This window comes from Lithobates pipiens, unplaced genomic scaffold, assembly GCF_037356315.1.
Source record: "Lithobates pipiens isolate NorthernLeopardFrog02 unplaced genomic scaffold, aLitPip1_a1.2 Scaffold_18, whole genome shotgun sequence".
NCBI classification, from domain to species: domain Eukaryota; kingdom Metazoa; phylum Chordata; class Amphibia; order Anura; family Ranidae; genus Lithobates; species Lithobates pipiens.
Window position 1 is genome coordinate 642664956 of NW_027507758.1, and position 21943 is coordinate 642686898.

At 44.4% G+C, this 21943-nt stretch overlaps 3 protein-coding genes across 3 annotated transcripts in view; all 3 read right to left on the reverse strand.

Annotated features, from left to right (window-relative positions):
- Positions 1-21943, reverse strand: part of LOC143989636 (uncharacterized) — a 353768-nt gene that overhangs the window by 241420 nt on the left and 90405 nt on the right. The window lies entirely within an intron of this gene.
- The window catches only part of LOC143989712 (uncharacterized), a 111602-nt gene that overhangs the window by 71806 nt on the left and 17853 nt on the right, over positions 1-21943 (reverse strand). The window lies entirely within an intron of this gene.
- LOC143989726 (uncharacterized) overlaps positions 1-21943 on the reverse strand; it is a 71034-nt gene that overhangs the window by 33944 nt on the left and 15147 nt on the right. The gene's annotated exons all lie outside the window — the stretch shown is intronic.

Consider the following 21943-nt stretch of genomic DNA (forward strand, 5'->3'; position numbering starts at 1 on the left):
AGCATAGACCTTTACATATTGATACAAATGTGTTAACATCCTCAAACTTTGGAACCTTAAACGGGAAGTGATAAGGGAGAGTCAATAACCCAATGATGGTGGTCTTCAGGATCAGTCCAGTCTTCATATTGGTTGTTCTCCCCCCTTACTCACTCTCAGACCTCTGGTGGGGCTCAGCCCCGCTGTTATTCATGACTAAATCATGGACTAAATAATGAAGTGCAGTAATTCTTGTGTTGGGAAGATGACAATGAGTGACAGAGGGGGAGGGGACACTCGTCCTATAATCCCCTCATCACTGTCACTTATATATAAGACAGTTCTCATTATTTCCTCACCCTCTGACCTCTGATGGGGCTCAGCCCCGCTGTTATTCATGACTAAATCATGAACTAAATAAGGAAGTGCAGTACTTCTTGTGTTGGAAAGATGGCAATGAGTGATAGAGGGGGTAGGAGCACTCATCCTATAATCCCCTAATCTCTGTCACTCCTATAAAAGACAATTCTTGTAATGTTTCACATGCTTAGTGATATGCCTTTAAATGTTATATATATTATTCTGTCCCTGGTTCCTCCCCTTACTGTAGCTCAGATTTATCATGTATAGTTAGCTCCAACCTTTGTTCAGTCTCCCAGTAATGCATCTCAGCCTCATTTCTCATAGAGTGGATCACATTATGATCTTTTGATCTATCTGATGTTTATTCTTGTAAGATCCTCAGTTTATATAATAAGCTTCACAAGGTCTTCAAGATGTAGTCTGGATTGTTGCTGTCTGTTTGTTTATTCAGCTAAGATTGGGTTATCGATATCTCAACACAACTGTAACTTACAGAGATCACACTTTCAATGCTTAGATTGGAGAGGCAGAACAGTCAAAAGATCATTAGAAAGATCAGTGAAATGTCTTTCATAGGATCCTTGCTATTTCTGGCTAAGCAATGAGATGTTATATGGTCACTGGAAATAGGAGCTAACAGACAGTGAAACCATTACTATACAATCCTGTATGTGTCTGCAAATAAATCTCAGCGTAGCAGTCATCAGCCACAGGACAATATTACTGCTGTGAATGTTCATACAACTGTGCCATACAAACAGTTTATACAATCCCACTGTATGCATTAGCATATGGCTTTTTCTCTATGAAATCTTATAAGAAAGTCAAAGCAAACCTTTCTGTAACTGTAGCCTTGGAAACCTGAACTCAGGCACAGCAAAATCATACATTGCTGCTGGGAGGACTTTACTATTAACCCTCTTACAATGTTTAAGCAAATTAATATGCAATCTGGGGAAACTAAGACACAACCATCATCAGAACTCCTACCAGATCAGGAATTAAACCCTGAATCAAACAAAAGAGAAAAACGCTTAACAAAACCACACTTGAAAGTGTAATGCCCCATACACATGGTTGGACATTCTGACCACAAAATCCGTCAGATTTTTTCTGACGGATTTTGGGCCAAAATTGTCTTGCATACACACAGTCGCACAAAGTTGTCGGAAAATCTGATCGTTCGGAATGAGATAACATCAAACGCATATGTCAGGAGTATAAACTGGCCAGTAGCCAACAGATTTCGTCTGTTAGTTTATTCTGAGCATGCGTGGCACTTTGTCTGTCGGAATTGTCTACACACGATCGGAAATTTAAACAATCGGATTTTGTTGTTGGAAAATTTTAGATCCTGCTCTCAAACTTTGTGTGTCGGAAAATCGGATGGAAAAAGTCAGATGGAGCCCACACATGATCGGAATTTCCAACAACACAGTCCAATCACACATTTTACGTAGAAAAATCTGACCGTGTGTATGGGGCATTCGAAAATCTCAAAGCTGATATGGAAGAACTGCTGTCTATTTTCAATGACTTACTGTATGTAATACTGTTAAATGCATGTCTGCTCTCTCACAACAATCTCATGAGCCATTACAACTAAAGGGCGCTATCAAGAAATTGAATGTTGCTTATGAGAGTTATCAAAGACTGTGTTAAATATACTGATCTCCTTAAAGCGGTACACCAGTAAAATGTCATTGGAAGAATTAAAGGGATTTGAGGAGCTCAATCTTGAAAGACACATAATTTAGTGGTGCATACAAAGGCAGAATTGAGTATAACATAGCTTCAAAAATCCAGATCTTATCACTCTGCATCTACTCGACACTCCACAAGATCTTCCTAATCCCTACAATCAAGCTCAGTCAACAACTCAAAAGACTGTGCAGATGCTGAAGCTTCTAAAATTCAGTCACCTTTTGCTCAATATAAAGCAGAAATCAAAGCTCAAGCTGCACACCAAAAAGCAGAGATGGAAGCTCAAGCTGTACGCCAGAAAGCAGAGATGGAAGCTCAAGCTGCATGCCAGAAAGCAGAGATGGAAGCTCAAGCTGCGTGTCAGAAAGCAGAGATGGAAGCTCAAGCTGCGTGTCAGAAAGCAGAGATGGAAGCTCAAGCTGCGTGTCAGAAAGCAGAGATGGAAGCTCAAGCTGCGCACCAGAAAGCAGAGATGGAAGCTCAAGCTGCGCGCCAGAAAGCAGAGATGGAAGCTCAAGCTGCGCGCCAGAAAGCAGAGATGGAAGCTCAAGCTGCGCGCCAGAAAGCAGAGATGGAAGCTCAAGCTGCGCCGCCAGAAAGCAGAGATGGAAGCTCAAGCTGCATGCCAGAAAGCAGAATTGGAAGTTTTGGAAAAACAATGTGAGCATGCCACAGTCATGGCAAGGTTAAGGGTCTTAGAACAAGCTGCTAGCTAAAGCAAAAGAGACAACAGTTGCAGACACTCATTTAAATCTTATGCCTCAGATTCTTCACATACTTCTACAGAACATCAACTCTCTCTCACAGCAGCCAAGACACTCAATTGAGGGCTCTGCATCTGCTGTACCTCAAGATGATTTGCCTTTATATCTTCCAGCAAGCAGCAGACACTAGTATGCATATAGGTGAACAAAATGAGCTGCGCTAAAAACAATGAAACTAGAAAATAATCAAACACCAAAAAACCTAATCAACCTATACCAATAGACGTAAAAACAATATTAAATTGACAGAAAAATGTGATTAGTGAATAGTATACATGAATACTAACGTATCGTCATAAAGTGAATAAAGTGTATACTAGACCTAAAATAACATTGATGTGAATATTACAAAGAAAACCCCCACAATAATTAATGTAGATTGACACAAAAAAAGGGTTATAATGTGTGCTAGATTTAAACGAATAGTATTAACTAAAATAATATTCAAAAAACCATAAAAAGTTCATATGTGATAAAGAAAAAAATATTTTTTTATAGTCCCAAGATTAATATTGGTTCTTCAAACTTGACATTAAGGTGCAAAAATATCCACAAATGCGTGTATATAAAACAAAAAAAAAAAAATTTTTCAAAACAATCCTCCACCAGTGAGAAGAGGGGCCGCTTACCAGAGCTTTAGATCCCAATGTTAGTGAGATCAGTAAGGCAACAGCACAGAGGTTTCTGGGTGAACCGTCACAGGCATCCCACCATCTCCATCTCCAATATGAAGCCTCCAATCGAGAAACGAAGGTGTCGTAGATTGCTGACACCACGCTGTCTCTATCTCCAATACGAAGCCTTGGAGCAAAAGTTCAATCTCCTGGCAGCCGTTCAGCTACTTCCTGGGAATCAAGGTGAGGTTTCAGGTCTTCTTAATGCCAGTCTCATAGACCCGTCACCCGTATTTGCATAGCCGGTTCTCCTCTTTACCAGATCATCAAATTCCTTCCCATCTCCCCCCAGTGAACCAGGAATGAGATTGGCTGTGGTGGGTATTTGCTCAGTGATAGCGCCGGCCTTCCTCCTCACAGACGGGTTCACAGATATTTTCTCACTGCGATGAATACAAAGATTTGATGGTTTCTTTCCCTGTTTCTGTTTGTTTCCTCATCGTCCCTTCTCGGAGAAGGGACGATGAGGAAACAAACAGAAACAGGGAAAGAAACCATCAAATCTTTGTATTCATCGCAGTGAGAAAATATCTGTGAACCCGTCTGTGAGGAGGAAGGCCGGCGCTATCACTGAGCAAATACCCACCACAGCCAATCTCATTCCTGGTTCACTGGGGGGAGATGGGAAGGAATTTGATGATCTGGTAAAGAGGAGAACCGGCTATGCAAATACGGGTGACGGGTCTATGAGACTGGCATTAAGAAGACCTGAAACCTCACCTTGATTCCCAGGAAGTAGCTGAACGGCTGCCAGGAGATTGAACTTTTGCTCCAAGGCTTCGTATTGGAGATAGAGACAGCGTGGTGTCAGCAATCTACGACACCTTCGTTTCTCGATTGGAGGCTTCATATTGGAGATGGAGATGGTGGGATGCCTGTGACGGTTCACCCAGAAACCTCTGTGCTGTTGCCTTACTGATCTCACTAACACTGGGATCTAAAGCTCTGGTAAGCGGCCCCTCTTCTCACTGGTGGAGGATTGTTTTGAAAAATTTTTTTTTTTTTGTTTTATATACACGCATTTGTGGATATTTTTGCACCTTAATGTCAAGTTTGAAGAACCAATATTAATCTTGGGACTATAAAAAAATATTTTTTTCTTTATCACATATGAACTTTTTATGGTTTTTTGAATATTATTTTAGTTAATACTATTCGTTTAAATCTAGCACACATTATAACCCTTTTTTTGTGTCAATCTACATTAATTATTGTGGGGGTTTTCTTTGTAATATTCACATCAATGTTATTTTAGGTCTAGTATACACTTTATTCACTTTATGACGATACGTTAGTATTCATGTATACTATTCACTAATCACATTTTTCTGTCAATTTAATATTGTTTTTACGTCTATTGGTATAGGTTGATTAGGTTTTTTGGTGTTTGATTATTTTCTACTTTCATTGTTTTTAGCGCAGCTCATTTTGTTCACCTATTTAGTTTGATATCGGAGTATTACGATTAGGGTTGCTGCTTATAGGTTGCTTTCTTTTGTTGTTTGAGTAGCGCGGTTTACCTTTTGTACTAGTATGCATATAATTGTCCACCTTACTCTGGCACTAACCAAGTACCTCCTAGCAAGTGCACTACTCCACAGCTGCAAACCAACATAATCAATGAACTTTAAGCCAGTTCCAGCATTGAATGCCTTAGCACCAACATATGTTCCCAAGTCACTCAACATCACTGCACCAGCCATTACAACTAACTCTGTTCCACCTGCAGTCATGGATCTAAAGTCTGAGAACACGGACATGTCTCAGTTTGCTAAATACATGCTCCTCATAGAGAGCTCACTAAGACAGGCCTCACCACGTTTGATGACAAGCCTGAAAATGAGATGCTGGAAATCCACCGTTAAGGCCGCAATGAGTGACATAGACATCAATGTCACAGAGGAATTACATCTGCTCCTCAGATGGCTAGGTCCCCAGTCTGCTGATTGCATCAAGAGTCTCAAAGCAGTTCATATTGATAACCCTGCTGCAGGCCTTTATGCTGCTTGGGACAGACTTGAACATACCTTTGGCAGTCCAGGGGCCATTGAAGAGGCCTTATTCAAAAGCTTGCAAAGCTTCCCAAAGATCTCTTCTAGAGACAATTTAAAGTTTAAATAACTCAGCGATTGTTGTATTAAAACTTCAACTTCCTAAAGTTGACATCAACTTACCAGGTCTCAGTTACCTTGACACCCCTTGTGGCATCAACCCTATTATTCTCAAGCTACCATATGGCATTCAGGAAAAATGGGCACTGTTTGAATCAAAGTATAAGAAAAAACATCAAGTTGCCTTTCTTCCATTTTGCTACTTCTGTGAGTTCATGAAAAGAATTACAGACACTAAGAATGACCCCTTTGGTGACCATAACCCTCTCAGTTCACCGTCTCCAAAACCTATGAACACACAGAGACCATAGAGCTCCATTGTCAGTGAAAAGGACTAATGTTCTACCTGGGCCTGCTACAGTTCTTGAAAAGACTGATCAAAACAAGACAATTGAGAACCCAATTTGCCAATGTCAAAAACATAACACACCACATCCACTTATGAAATATATCAGCTTCAGAAAGAAAACCCTACAAGAACGTAAGGAACTTTTAAAGGAATTTTGGGTTTGCTACAAATGCTGTGCCTCCACAGAGCACTTTGTAAAGGACTGTAAAGCTATCATCAATTGTATAGAGTGTGACGGTGATGACCATGTGCAAGCTCTTCATCAATATACGCACAACTATACTACGTTCACAAACAATCTTCCTGAGGCAAAGCAAGGCTGGGAGCGCACAGATCAAATGAGTGCATAGATATGCTTGGTTCATGTATACTCCAAAGGTCAGTGTCAGGTCACCTGAGACCAGGTGACAGATGCACTCCGTAGGAATCGGAAGTACACCGCTAAGATAATGGACCCTAGGATGGACAGCTGCTGATTGTACCCAGGGAGGTTAAGGAAGCAGGTCTACTGGATCATTAACACAGATCCCAGTTGAAGTTATAGCATAGATTCCCCAGGGCGCAGCGTCTAAGAGCCAGCAGGTGTTCACCAGAGCCTCTAGTAGGGAGGATGGACTACGCTGCAGTCTGGCTCCAGGTCATGGCCCCTAGGGTCTCAGCTCACAGTAGACTACAGGAGAACGAAGCAGTAGGCTGGAACAACAAGGACAGTAAAGAAATAAAGCAGAGGTCAGGGCAACTAGCAGACAGGAACAACAGAGTACACGCCAAAGGTCCAGGGTCACAGGCAAACAATTATAGTCGAGGATACGTCAAAAGGTCAGGGTTACGAGCAGACAGGAATAGTCGAAAACATGCCAAGGTCGGTAACAGAGTCAAACGAGGAGCACACAGCAAGCAGGAAACAGGAAGCCAAACACACAATGAATACACAATGGTTGATCAGCACCCTGACTAGCAGTGCACAGGTTAAATTAAGGTTCCCTGATAGGGCCTGGGGTGGAGCCATGCTTAGAGGAGAGGTTATAAAAACAACCAGGTGGCAGTGGCTGGCCTCTCAAGCTGAAAACATGAGGAAAGGTAAGCAGACAGAAAAGGATTACTGCATAACCATGACAGTCAGCCTGAAGAGGCCATAAGACTGTTTACTAATCTGGATGATCAGAGAAACAGATGAATGAATGAATGAAATGCTTATATAGCGCACAATGCGAACTGAATCACCTCTAGGCACTGTGGCGAGCTTTGATCATCTGCTAAAAGAGGAAGGTCTTGAGTTTTTTCCTAAAAGCCATGTGATTTTCTTCCAGGCGGATGTTGATTGGTAGAGCATTCCATAGCCGAGGCCCTTGGACAGCGAATCTCCGATCCCCCTTGGATTTATACCGGGCTTTGGGCACGAGGAGGAGGTTTTTGTTGGCTGATCGAAGACTGCGGTTTGGTGTGTAATGATTTATTTTCTCCATTAGGTATTGCGGAGCCTCTCTATGCACGCATTTGTGGGTGAGGCAAAGGGTCTTGAACGTGATCCGATCTTTTACGGTTAGCCAATGTAAGCTCCTCAGTGAAGGAGAAATGGATTCCCAGGGTTTTTTTCCTGTTATCAGCCTTGCCGCCGTGTTTTGGATCAGTTGTAATCGCGCAAGTTGATATTGTGGTAATCCTATGTAAAGCGAGTTTGCGTAGTCCAGTCGTGAATTAATGATTGTTCCAACTACCACTGCTTTGTCATTCTTTGGGATAAAAGGGATGAGTCTGCGAAGCATGCGCAGCAGATGGTGAGATCGACTGACTACTGCTCCTATTTGCGCATCCATTGACATTTGTGCGTCTAAAATAACCCCGAGACTCTTCGCTTTGGTCTTTGGGGAGATAGTCTGCCCAAAGACGGTTGGTGGAGACCAGGAGGTTTTGGTTGCGGGCTTATGATTTTGGTGTAAGATAAGAAGCTCTGTCTTTGATTGGTTCAGCTGGAGGGAGTTGGTGGTCATCCAGTCCTCTATTGATTTGAGGCAGTTTTCAAGTTGTTGTTGGTGATCTTTTTTTCCATTGATCCGGAAATAAAGTTGCGTGTCGTCAGCGTAAGAGTGGAAGCAGAGATCTGAGCATCTGATGATTTGAAGGAGTGGGCGAATGTAAATGTTGAAGAGAACGGGTGACAACGGAGAGCCTTGAGGGACTCCGCAGGTGACTGCCCGAGTTTCGGAGAGGAATTTTCCTAGTTTCACTGTCTGTGACCGATTTCCTAGGAAGGACGCGAACCAATGGAGATCTATGTCTTGGACTCCGGCTACTTCTGTGAGTCGGACGAGTAGAGTATTGTGATCTACTGTATCAAATGCTGCACTTAGGTCTAGCAGTACGAGGAGACACGGCTCTCCGTCATCTGCCGCTTCGAGGGCGTCATCCCAAATCTTGAGGAGAGCTGTTTCTGTTCCATGACCCGGGCGGAAGCCTGATTGCAGCGGGTCCAGGAGTTTGTGAGTATCCAGGTGAAGTTGTAGCTGATGTACTACAGCTTTCTCCATGATCTTAGAAATGGTGTTGAGGCTTGTAATTGGCCTACGGTTGTTTGGATCCTGAGGGTCCAGGTTTGGTTTCTTGAGTAGAGGTTTGACGATGCCTTGTTTGAGGATGCTGGGAACAATCCCTTTGTGGAATGATCGGTTTATGAGGTGGGTTATGGTTGGAGCCACGATGTCGGAGCATTCTTTCAGTAGTTTTGTGGGGATGATGTCAATAGGTGAGGTACTGTCACGCAGTTTATTAATGATGTTTTTTGCGGTGTCTACGGTAATTGGGGATAGTGAAAATTTTGGCGGTTGCGGTATGTTGGTGCGGACATCCTCTTTATGTATTTGCTGGCTGAGGTTGGATGTTTTCTTCTGACAAATTGTTTCCCTGATGGTTTTGACTTTATCGATGAAAAAATCAGACAGTTTGTCACAGTAATCCTGGGATTCGCTTTCTGGGGGTTCTAGGCACACCGGATTCATTGATTGATTAACCAGTTTAAACAGTTCCCGTGGTTGGTTTGCGGCCGTTGAGATTGTATATGAGAAGTGGTCCTTTTTGGCTTTGAAGATTGCTTTCCGATAATTCTCTGTCAGACCTTTGTAGTTAAATAGGTTTTCCTCGGTGGGATTTCTTCTCCATGTTCTTTCCGCTCTTCTGCGTTCGTGCTTTAGTACGGAGAGGGAGCTATTAAACCATCCAGCATTTTTCTTCCTGATGAGAGCCCTGCGTTTTGGTGCTACCGAGTCTGCTGATTGCAGTAATGCCTTGTTCAGGGAGTTGAGTGTTTCCTCCGTAGAGTGGTTTAAGGTTATTGTAGATATTTTTTTGGACAGAGTGGTTTTGAAGGCTTCGGAGTACAGTTTTTTATGCGATCTGGTCCAGTGCGTTGTTACAGGTTTCCGTTTTGCGTTGGTGATGTTGGTAGTGATTTTGAATTTGATGGCGTGGTGATCCGTCCATGGCAGAGTTATGTTGTCGAGTATGTTGACGTCGATGTTCTGTTTGAAAATGAGGTCCAGGGTGTGTCCTGACCCATGCGTGGGAGTCTTTATCAGTTGCTGGAGACCCAGTTCTTCTAGTTGATTGATGCAGGCAGTCGCAATGGGGTCTTTAGGCTCGTTTGCCCAAAGGTTGAAATCTCCGAGTGCCAGGAAATTTTTGAATTTTAGGGTGTGCATTGCAAAGGATTCCGTGAGGGGTGAAAGAAGATTGGACTTTGGTCCCGGTGGTCTGTAGCACAGTAGTATATGAGTGGTGTCATGGGGTGTTGGTTGAAAATGTAGCGTCAGGGTTTCCATAAAAGACACTGGGTTCTGAGATGATGGTTTAGTGAGATCCAGGGGACCTTTAAAGATCACTGCTAGGCCTCCTCCTTTTTTCCCTATCCGGTGTTCGGTTAGGATCCTGTAGTTTTCCGGCACCAATTCGGTGAGGATGGTGTTGCAGTCAGAGGTTAACCAGCTTTCGGTGATGAAGAGGCAGTCTACATTGTTCTCGATGATGAAGTCGTGTACTTCCAGTCTATGTTTGACTGCAGACCTGGCGTTAATCAAGGCGCAATCTAATTGTAGTGGTCGAGTAGATGTCTTCCTGTGGTTGGGAGCTGGTTGTCGTCCGGTTTTTAATAGTTGTTCTCTTTGAAGTATTTTTTGTATGGAAGATGGCAATGTGGTGTTGATGTTCCTTAGTCTGTGCAGAACTTCAGCTGAGTATTTGAAGTAGCACATGGTTTGTGGATGCTGTTGATGGTACTATGGGCCTAAGATGATGATCCTGATCAGGGTATTGATCCTGAGGTGGGGCTAGGTATCAGACTTGCCGCCGTGCTTGAGGCTATTAGCGCGCAAGTTGATCAGGGGATGCCTATATGGATGCAGAAGGAGTTGTTGTATTCGGTTGCTGGCTGTTCCAGCTGCCTTTACTTAAGGTAGAGGTCTCCGCTTAGAAAAGAAGTCTGGCTGTGATCTGGAATAGTCGTCCTAGGATAGCGTAAAAAATGGAAAGGAGGCCGGAGGTAGGGGTATGCTAACCTATGGTTGTTCCAGAGGAAGGCAAAAAAACCCCTGACAGTAGCAGCCAAATGCACCAGTGGGGCAAAAATTCCTTCCTGATCCCCGTAGGCGGTCGGACAGAGTCCCTGGAACAATCACTGGGGGGGGGGGGAGTGGCGATGCGAGCTTACCTGGCTGCGGTTGTACCCTTTAAACACTCTGGTTCCGTTGAATCTGGCTTGCTGTCAGCCTGACATTTCTGGAAAGCTGTCTGGTTGCCCCTTGCAGTGGGATCTTAAAATGGAGGGGAGGATGGAGGTAGGATAGAGGTTAGAGACTCCTGTCTTAACTCCTGTTTTCAACTCCTGGTTATTAACTCTCCACTTTAGTTCAAAAATCCACTTATGTTCAGAAAATCCACATGCAAGCCACAATCAGGGAGCAAGCTCAAGGGGGAGTTTGTATAACTACCTTTATACACCTGTGAACAATTAACCCCTCCCCTAATTTGGCAGGAAGAAAGAAGGGAGAAAAAAAAATGCTGTTTAAAAAGTGTCAGCAAAAAAGGTCTTTTAAAAACTGCTAGCAAATGTATCAAATAAAGGAGGGGAGAAAATAAAACACCCCCAAAAACAACACTTGCAAGCAGAAACAGTCAAGCAGAAGCAGTCAAAGCACAACTCCTGGTTATTAACTCTCCACTTTAGTTCAAAAAATCCACTTATGTTCAGAAAATCCACATGCAAGCCACAATCCTTGCAAGAGCTGTTGAAGATAACAGGAGATGCTCTACCTTATACCCTAAGCACTTGTGCCGGCACTACAGAAGTCTTAGGTAGGAGAGCCAGTGGTTTTGTAGTTGCTCCTCTGAATGACAATGTGGAAATATCATTGTCCATTATCACTGCAACTAGATTCCAAGCAACAAAGAGGAGATCCCTACTCCTGAAGCTGCATTTCACCATTCTCACTTGAAGAACATAGCTGACCAAATGGCAGCCCTCAACAAAAGTAATGATATCCTGCTGTTACCGAGACATCTTAAGGGTGCGTAAAGGTTCGTCAGCATATCAATGTCCACATGATGCACCATATGTTCAGTGTTTGGCTCTAGGCTTGGTCATCATAGGCAATGTCTGTCAAGACAAAGGCAGAAGGTCTTACCCAGTCTCTTCCTTTAAAACACACATACTGTCAAACGGACAGAGTACTTGTTCTGCACAACAACCACATCAATATAATGTGAAAGAAAGACTGTTTAAAAAAGGTGCACAACGGCACATCATACAAGACTATAAGCTCTTAATTTCTGGGATGAGAACATTGGCAACACAGTGTTCAAAATAACCACTAAAGACAATGAGTTGGCAGCTACTATGGAAGACAAAGAATTCTTGAAAACCATGAGTACCAAGGGAATTCCAACAGTTGGGTAGCACCTCTACCATTTCACACCCCAAAAAAGAGACTACCAAACAGAGACCATGCATAATCATGGTTTGTTTCTTTAAAGTGCAGTTTGAACCAGAAGCCTGAGAAGAAAAAATCACTTTGTGGACTTTATGTAGAAGGTGTTTGAGAGAGATCATTCTGAGCCTGCACCTCCTCTTGAGGAAAGAGAAGACTGTTGGTACCTACCATGCTTTGGTGTCTATCATCCTTTTAAGCCTGATCAGATTAGGGTGGTCTTTGACTCCAGCGCTCATCATAAAGGTGTCTCCCTCAATGACAATCTTCTGACTGGGCCTAATATGAACAACAATCTTATAGGAGTTTTACTTTGCTTCAGACAAAAGCCAATTGCTGTTATGGCTGACATTCAGCAAACGTTCCACTGTTTCATCTTCCGTGAAACCTGCAGAAACTTCATCAGTTTTTCAAAGCTACTGCAATAATGATGTAATTGATGAAGTCATAGACTACAGGATGAAGGTACATGTTTTCAATAACAGTCCTTCTCCTGCAGTAGCAATTTATGGACTGAGGAAAATGGCCCGAGGGAGAGAGATTATTTGGATCTGATGGACGACAGTTCGTCAAAAGTAATTTCTATGTAGACGATGGACTCAAATCTCTGCCTATGGAAGAGGCTATTGACCTTCTCACTAGAACCCAGAACATGCTTGCCATTGCAAACATTAGACTTCACAAAATCATCTCCAACAGCGACAAGGTCATGAGAGCCTTTCCTGCTCATGACATTGCTATCAGTGTCAAGAAATTCCAAATAGGCTCTGACCTTTCAATTACACAAACCAGTCATGGATTGCTTTGGAATGTTAAGCAAGACACATTCACATTTCAAGCATCAGTCTGTGACAAGCCCTTCACAAAGCGAGGAGTTTTGTCTACAGTGAACAGCATTTATGATCCGTTGGATTTCATAGCACCTCTCACCATTCAGACTAAGATACTGCTGAGACCACTTACTTCTGAAAGCTCAGGCTGGGATTTCCCCTCACCCGAGGAGAAACAACAAAGGTGGGAATCCTGGAAATGGTCTCTGAAAGCATTAGAACAACTCCAGATACAATGCTCTTACACCTTAGCACCGTTAAAGCATGCCACCAGAAGAGAAACCATTGTCTTCTCCGATGCATCCAACAAAGCCATTGCTGCCATGGCCTATCTTCGAGCTACGAATCCCAATGGTGAAGTAGGTGTAGGATTTATCATGGGAAAGGCCAAGCTCACACCAAATATGCACAGACTATTCCAAGGCTTGAACTTTGTGCAGCTGTGTTAGCTGTGGAAATTGCTGAGTTTATAGAACTTGAAACAGATGTTGAAATAGACCCTTTTTGACTTTTATACAGACAACAAAATAGTGCTAGGATATATACACAATCAAATATGGCAGTTCTATGTGTATGTTGGTAACAGAGTGGAACGCATTAGTAAGCTCTCTATGCCTGAACAATGGAACTATGTTCCCACTAACCTCAACCCTGCTAATTGCGGCAGTCATGCAGTACCCACTACTGCATTTATGGACACATCATGGCTATCTCCACCAGTACTCTTGAATGATAAACTCATCTTAATTTGTACAAATTCTACCCTTTTGAAGTGGTTTATCTGGAATCTGATGAGGAAATCAGAGCTTTTACTGTAAAACGCAACACCTGTGACAGCAAGGTAAGGCTGAGTCCTCCCTGTCTTGAACACTTTTCTAAGTGGTCCTTTGTTGTATGAGCCATTGCACATCTTATTCACATTGCTCTTCAATTTGCAAACTGCTCTAGCACTGAAAAGGAGTGTCAGCTCACAAATGGGACATCTGTAAAGGCCCCTCCACAATTGTGGAAGTCGCTCAAACAGAAAGTGTTATCATCCAATGTGTCCAACGTAAAGTGTACTCACAAGAGATTGTTAACATATCAAAGGAACTCAACCTCTAAGGATAGCCCTCTGTACAAAATAAATCCAATGATTGATCACAAGTTATTTCAAGTTGGTGGTCACATTGGAAGATCTAATTCGTTCAGTGGAGAAAAAAATCCCCTCATTATTCCAGGACGTCATCACATTATTGCTTTGTTAGTTAGACAGTGCACATCAAAGTGATAGAATCAGTGGTCTCTTCCTGTTTCATTAATGCCTTCATAAGATGTGCTTCTGTGTGAAGACCTGTAAAGTTACTTAGATCTGACTGTGGGGCTAATTTTATAGGAGAAGTAAAGATAGTGAACTTCTTGAATGACAAGTGTAAATGGGAAGTCAACCCACCTCATTCCTCTCACATGGGAGGCTCTTGGGAACGCATGTTTGGAGTTGTAGGAAAAATCTGGGACTCTATGCTACTGGACCAGAAAACTTCCCAGCTTATCCATGAAATCTTAGTCACTCTTCTTGTCTGCTATAACCAATGCAAGGCCATTGGTCTCTGTGTCCTCAGATCCAGTGTCTCCATTATTGCTCACTCCAGCCACTCTTATGACCCAATATATTGGGATAGCCACTATTCCCACAGAGGAAGTTGATTACCCTAACGTTTACAAGCATCAATGGAAACAGGTTCAACATTTTTGCTATTGTGTTTTGGAACCGCTGGAAGATGGAGTACCATTCTAAACTTCAAAGTCGCAGTAAATGACAAACTAGCAAATCCAACCTACAAGTGCGAGACATAGTTCTCTTGAAAGAGACAGATTCTGAATGAATGAATGACTTGTATAGCGTTACATATGCAAACGAAATCGCCTCAAGGCGATTTTGCCGCCAGTGTTTGCCTTCAGAAGAGATGGGTCTTGAGCTTCTTTCTGAAGGCCAGATGGTTGTCTTCCATCACAACTATTGGCCTATGGGTCTTATTACAGAGACTATGCTAAGTAACGATTGGAAAGTAGAAGGTAACCAATTCAGCCCCGGAAGAATTTACCCCCCCGACTGGGCCATTTTTTTTCGATAGGGCACTGCATCGATTTAACTGGCAATTGTGCTGTGATGTTGAGCTCAAACATAATTGATGTCCTTTTTCTCAAATCGCCTTTCAGAACAACCCCAGAGAGAGTGTAGCTCCACCTTCTTCTCAGGAAACACATGCCCACTTTAAAAACACCTCCTCTTCCCCCATGGCTTCAGTTATTGTGTTTCTTCCATGGGGGAAGCATTTGCCTGGAACCAGGGGGAAGCTACACTCTCTCTGGGGGAGTAAAGGCTTACCTTGCGGTGGTTGTTGTTCTTTGGCCCCCAGAAGCATCTCCAGTGGGAGAGGTCTCCTGGTCCCACCATCTCATGGGAGCGAAGACCCTCAGAGTGCCGGCATCGTGTGCCCGGTGTCCGCTGGACAGCAAAGGGAGGGCTCTGCTGCTGGCGGAGGTCACTGCAGGTCAGCAGCGTGGCTCCGTTCTCGGTGCCAGGTCCTGGGCGGCGACAGCATCGCTACTGGTGATGCTCAGGTGCTCTGAGGGGGCGTGGCACCGTGGTTCAAGTGCCTGGAACGCAGGGACCATGGGGCGGGTCAGGTGACCGTGTGCTTCCGCTTCCGGCTAGCCCTGATGACGCAGCGGCTGGGAAAATTCAAATGGATGGCAGAACTGAAATGACAAGAAGCTGTCTCACTCGGCGGAATGGAGGAGTGCAAGTCAGCAATGGCGGAGACAGGCACCCCTAGCACCGGTCCAGCCCAGATATGTAAGGTGCAGCGGCACCCTCTGCTTTGCTATTGGGCTATGCTTGTGGTGTTTTTTGTCTGTTTCCCCCATCTCGGGGGGCCTGTCGCAGGTCAGAGGTGACTTCTCTCTGACCTTTGCAGCCTAGTTCAGGGGTCTCACTAGTGGTCTGTTTGGTGGCGGGTCTCTGCACTGGCTTGGTGTTAGCAGCTTGTAGTTAAAACATTTAGTGAGTTTAACCTGTATGTCGTTTCAGGAAAAGTCACTAGGGAAGTCTAAACCAAGCCAGAGGAAATGCCCTTTTTGCAAAAACCCCCTTAGAGACTCGTGGCAGAAGGCAATGTGCAGAGCTTGTATCAGGGAGTTGGTGGAAGAGGAAACATCCCAGCAGTATAAGGAGTTATTTTCCTCCGGTTAAGGAACTGACAAACTCATTGAGTTCAGTCAGGTCCATCCTGATACAAAACCCTTCCGGACAGACCGAGCCTCAGAACTTGCCACCTAGCCCCAGGGCATCGTCATCCAGACCGGTTGAGACCGAGGACTCTGGAGACGAAGGGGGTAGTACTCTTATCTCCATCAGGGATTCTGAAGAGGAGGAGGAGGAAGAAGATAGCAGGGGCTCTCGCTATAAGCTATCGCTAGAGGAAGTGACATCCTTAGAGCAATCTACACGACTCTAGAAATCCAGGAGGAAAAAGTACAACTGTCAATTCATGACAAAATGTACCAGGGGTTGTACGAAACAAAACGGAGAGTTTTTCCAGTCTACAGGGTGCTCTCGGATACGGTGAGAAAAGAGTGGAAGGACCCAGAAAAAGACCCTTTTTTCTCCAAGGCTCCCAAGAGAAGGTTTCCCTTTGAGGATAGGGATTCTGAGGTGTGGAACAAAAAACCCAGAGTCGATGCAGCTTTCTCGCAGGTATCTAGGCGAACGGATCTAGCCTTTGAGGATATGGGGGTCCTAAAAGACCCAGTAGATAAAAAAGCTGACACCATCCTCAAGAAAGCCTGGGATGCAGCGTCAGTCAGTCTGAAGCGGGCCATGGCTGCTACAGTAGTGGCCAGGAACCTGGAATGCTGGGTGGAGAAACTGAAGAGCCATGTAGAAGCGGGGACGCCCCGCAAGGATCTCTTAGAGTCTTTCCCACTAATTCTAAATGCAGTCAGATATATGGCAGATGCATCAGCAGAGTCTGTCAAGCTAGCTGCCAGGTCCTCGGCTCTTGTGAATTCAGGCAGGAGGGCAATTTGGCTGAAAACATGGTCTGGGGACACAGCCTCCAAGGTCAAATTGTGTGGTCTGCCTTTTTCAGGTGACTTGCTCTTCGGCCCGATCTAGAGTCAGTGCTGGATAGGACGGCTGATAAAAAGAAGGCCTTTCCAGCCAAGAAAAAGCAAGTTACCAAAAATAATTTTTGTGCTCTTCAACAGTCCCATAAAAAAGACCAGGTCCGTAAGAGCCGGTGGGATTCACAGAGAGGTAGAGGTAGGGCTGGAGTTCTCTTTAGATCTCCCCCAGAGCAGACCTTCAAGAGCAAGTAATCTCTCCCCAGTGGGGGGAGACTGTCGGCATTTCGAGAACAGTGGGACAGGCTGTCTCCAAATTTGTTTGTGAAAAGCGTAGTCGATCAGGGGTACAGGTTGGAGTTTTCAGAACCACCCCCGAGCAGGTTCTATGTGATGGCTTTTTCCCGAGAGATCAGGAGAAGACCTTTGCAATGAAGCTCTTATTACAGGAGCTGATAAAGCAAGAGGTTCTAATCCAAGTCCCAGTAAATCAGCAGGGCAAGGGTTTTTACTCCCATGTCTTTCTGGTGAGGAAACCCTCAGGGAAGTACCGTCTGATCCTGAACTTGAAAGTTCTGAACAGGTCTATACGGTACAAACATTTCAGGATGGGTACAATTTTTTCCATCACAAAATTGTTGACCCCAAACTGTTTTATGGCATCCCTGGATCTAAGGGATGCCTACCTTCATATACCTATTCATCCGGCATCACAGCAGTTCCTGCGCCTGGCATTGAATTTGGGGAGCTCGGTGTGGCACCTCCAATTCAGGGCTCTGCCATTCGGACTTTCGTCCTCTCCCAGAGTTTTTACAAAGATTATGGCAGAGGCTCTGGAGCCCCTGAAATTAAAGGGGATTTCAGTCGTCCTTTATCTGGACGACCTTTTGTTTTTTGCGGTCTCCAGGAAGCAGGTCCTAGTCAATCTCCAGACGTCCCAGTCTCACCTCGAGGACCAGGGGTGGCTTCTGAATCTGGAGAAGTCAAACCTGGTCCCCTCACAGGAGATGACATTTTTGGAGTATGCGATAGACTCGGTTCTCCAAAAAGTGTTCCTCCCGCTGGAGAAGCAGCAAAAGTTGCAGCTAGCTGTAAAGCGGATACAGGGCAACCAGGCAGTCTCGGTCAGGATGGCTATGGCAGTTCTGGGTCTGCTTACGGCAGCAATTCCGGCCATTCAATGGGCCAGGTTCCATTCCAGACCCCTTCAAAGAGAAATTCTGTCAAGCTGGTCCTATCAGGATCCTCTAGAGAAGCAGTTAAGGATCTCGTCAAGGACGAAAAGGGCTCTCTGGTGGTGGAGAGACCAAGCAAATCTCTCAAAAGGTCTGGCGTGGACTTTTCCCATGGACAAGCGACTGACAACAGACGCAAGTGCCTGGGGCTGGGGGGCCCACCTGGATGGTCAAGGGGTCAACATTTCAAGGGGTCTGGTCCAAGCAGGAAGCCCAAAGATCATCCAACTGGAGGGAGTTGAAGGCGATCTTTCTGGGGTTAGTGGCCTTTCAGCAGATGTTGAGAGGTCACCATGTCCAGGTGTTATCAGACAACACAACAGCGGTTACCTACATAATGAAACCAGGGGGAACCAGGAGCAGGAGCTTGATGGAATTTGTCGTTAGCCTGGGCAGAGCAGAACATGGCCTCGCTATCGGCAGTGCATCTGAAGGGTTCCCAGAACTTGTTTGCAGACCTCCTAAGCAGAAATTGTTAGAGGCAGAATGGAGCCTGAATCAGGAGGTGTTCCTGATGATTTCCGAGGCTTGGGGGGTTCAACAGATAGACCTTTTTGCCAGCCAGCAGAACCCAAAGGTGGGCAGATTCTTTTCTCTTCACTGAGGAGAAGCAGCAGTAGGTCTGGATGCGTTTGTCCACCCCTGGCACTACCAGCTGTGCTAAGCTTTTCCCCCTTTCCTCTAATTCCACTAGTTCTGAGGAAGTTCAGAGAAGAAAGGATGGACTTAATACTAGTCATTCCTTTTTGGCCAAAAAGACCATGGTTTGCGGGACTTCAAAACCTAGCCTCGAAGCCTCCATGGAGGTTACCACCCAGAAAAGATCTGTTATCCCAGGGGTCAGTAAATCATCCAGAAGTGGAACTTCTACAGCTAACCGTCTGGTTTCTGAGGAGGACCTCTTAAAAGTGAAAGGGCTCTCGGATAAAGTGGTAAAAACCCTGCTATCCAGCAGGAAAGCAGTCACTCGGGCAATTTACATGAAGGTCTGGAAGAAGTACAACTCCTGGTGTAGGTCCAGAGAGCTCAAAGTCAAGAGCACAGTGTCCGTCCTGGAGTTTCTCCATGAAGGAATGGAGAAGGGACTAGCAGCCAGCACACTGAAGACTCACGTGGCGGCCTTATCAGTTTTCTTTGAAAAGATTTTATCAAAAGAGACTTTAATTTCTAGATTTTTTTAGGGCTCTTTGTTTGAAGTAGACCAGTAGCCCTCAAAGACTTTCCCAGTTGGGATTTGTCAACAGTTTTGCAGGGTCTCTCGGGAGCACCGTTTGAACCCTTACAAGAAGCCTCTTTACAGAAGGTGGTTCTGAAAATGATCTTTTTAGTGGCCATCACCTCGGCTAGGAGGATCAGCGAGCTGCAAGCTTTAGCTATTACAGAACCCTTCCTTAGAGTCTATCCGGACAGAGTAGTGCTGAGGACGGATCCAGCTTTCCTACCTAAAGTATCCTCAGCCTTTCATCGATCGCAGGAGATAGTGTTGCCTACCTTTTCTGCAACCCCAGCTAATGCGGGAGAGGAAGTTTTCCACACATTGGATGTGAGAAGATGCTTACTCCAGTTTTTGAAAATGACTAAAGACTTTAGAAGATCAAACGCTCTTTTTGTGATCTTTTCAGGATCACGTAAGGGGGATACGTCTAAGAGTATGCTGGGTAGGTGTCTTAAGCTGGCTATAGCAGAAGCCTATAAAGCGATAGGAGAAATGCCCCCCTCAGGTATTGCCGCTCACTGTACTAGATCTACGGCAGTGTCCTGGGCTGAAAGGGCCGGTGCGACGCCTGAGCAGATCTGCAAGGCTGCCACTTGGTCCAGTTATTCGACATTTCTCCGGCACTACCGGTTAGATCTACTGTCTGCGGCAGATCAGGCCTTCAGCAGGAAGGTACTGCAGGCAGTAGTCCCACCCTAGAGTAAGTTTCTCGGTTATCCTCTCCGGGGTTGTCCTGAAAGGCGATTTGAGAAAAACTGAGTTAGACTTACCGGTGACGGTATTTCTAAGAGCCTTTCAGGACAACCGTTACTTCCCTTCCTAGGTTATGCTTAGTAAATGTATTAAGTTCTACCATGGTAGTGTGGTTTCTGTGCTTTGTTTTCCAGTGTTGGGAGGCCACAATAACTGAAGCCATGGGGGAAGAGGAGGTGTTTTTAAAGTGGGCATGTGTTTCCTGAGAAGAAGGTGGGGCTACACTCTCTCCGGGGGTTGTCCTCAAAGGCTCTTAGAAATACCGTCACCGGTAAGTCTTAACTCAGTTTTTTTCCCCCAAATAGAGCTTTCTTTTGGTGTTATTTGATCTCCTCTGCGGTTTTTAATTTTATAACATAATTAAAAATTAAACATAAAGAGTGACCATTTAAAAAAAAAAACACAATATTTGTTACTTTTTGCTATAATAAATATCCTGATTTAAAAAAAATTATTTTTTCTTCAGTTTAGGCTGATATTTATTCTTCTTCATATATTTGGGAAAAAAAACCCCACAAAAAGCATATATTGGTTTGCGCAAAAGTTATAGCGCCTGCAAAATGGGTTATTGATTTATGGCACTTTTATTTATTTATTTATTTCGTTATTTATTTATTTTTTACTAGTAATAGCAGTGATCTGCGATTTCTTTTTTTTTAATTGTGACTGCGACATTGTGGTGAACAGATCGAAGACTTTTGACACCTTTTTTGAAATCATTGACAGTTATACAGCGATCAGTGCTATAAATAGCCACTGATTATTGTGTAAATAAGACTAGGGGCGATCAAGGAGTTAAATGTGTTCCCTGACTGTGTGTTCTAACTGTGGGGGGTGGGACTGACTAGGGGAGGAGACAATCAGTGTTCCTATATACTAGGAACACATGATCTGTCTCCTCTCCCCTGACAGGACGTGGATCTGTGTGTTTACACACACAGATCCAGGTTTCTGCTCTGTCACCAGCAATCGCATGTGCCCGGAGGACATCGTGGCCGCTGGGCACATGCATCAGTTCCTTGGTGACGTGACAGGCATGTGTGCCCCTATGCAGGCGGGAAGCCAAGGACATCATATGACGCCCACCCAGGATGAGAGAGCCACCTTGCGGACGTCATATGATGATGTGGGATGGGAAGTGGTTAAACTTCACAAGATCTTCAAGGTGTCATCTGGATCGAGTCACTGTCAGCTGAATAAACAAAGATTGCTTTACCGATATCTCAACACAACTGTAATTTACAAAAATAACACTTTCAATGCTTAGATTGGAGAGACAGAACACTCATTGTTTCCTCACTCTCTGACTAAGGTCCATGAATAAAGAAATGATCTGGTAGGAGATCAGAGGACCCATTTACTAGTTACCTTGAGGGGGGAATTGTAAGATCCTCAGAGACAAAGCTGCCTGATGTGGGCGGAGTCCTGGTTTAGGGGAACCAATCAGCTGATGTCTAGTAATAATCTTTGTATTTCTATTTTAGTAGATGGACGGGAGATGAGGAAAACCTCAGAGGATTGTCTCACTTTGTCTCCAGACTGTAAAGTAGAAGATGAGGACATCACACAGTATAGTCCAGGAGAAAACCCGACTACCTCAAATGTCCATCCGGCACCACACAGTGTAGATGGACCATCGTATTCCTCTTATCCTGAGGAACCTCAGACTGTGCGGGACGGGGCCATCCTTCCAACAGAGAAGAGCTTTTCCTGTACTGAGTGCGGGAAGTGTTTCTGTTTTAAATATGATCTTAATGTGCATAAAAGATCTCACACAGGGGAGAAGCTGTATTCCTGTCCTCACTGCGAGAAATGTTTTTCACAGAAGTCCCTTCTTTCCATACATCAGAGATCTCACACGTGGGAGAAGCCGTATTCTTGTC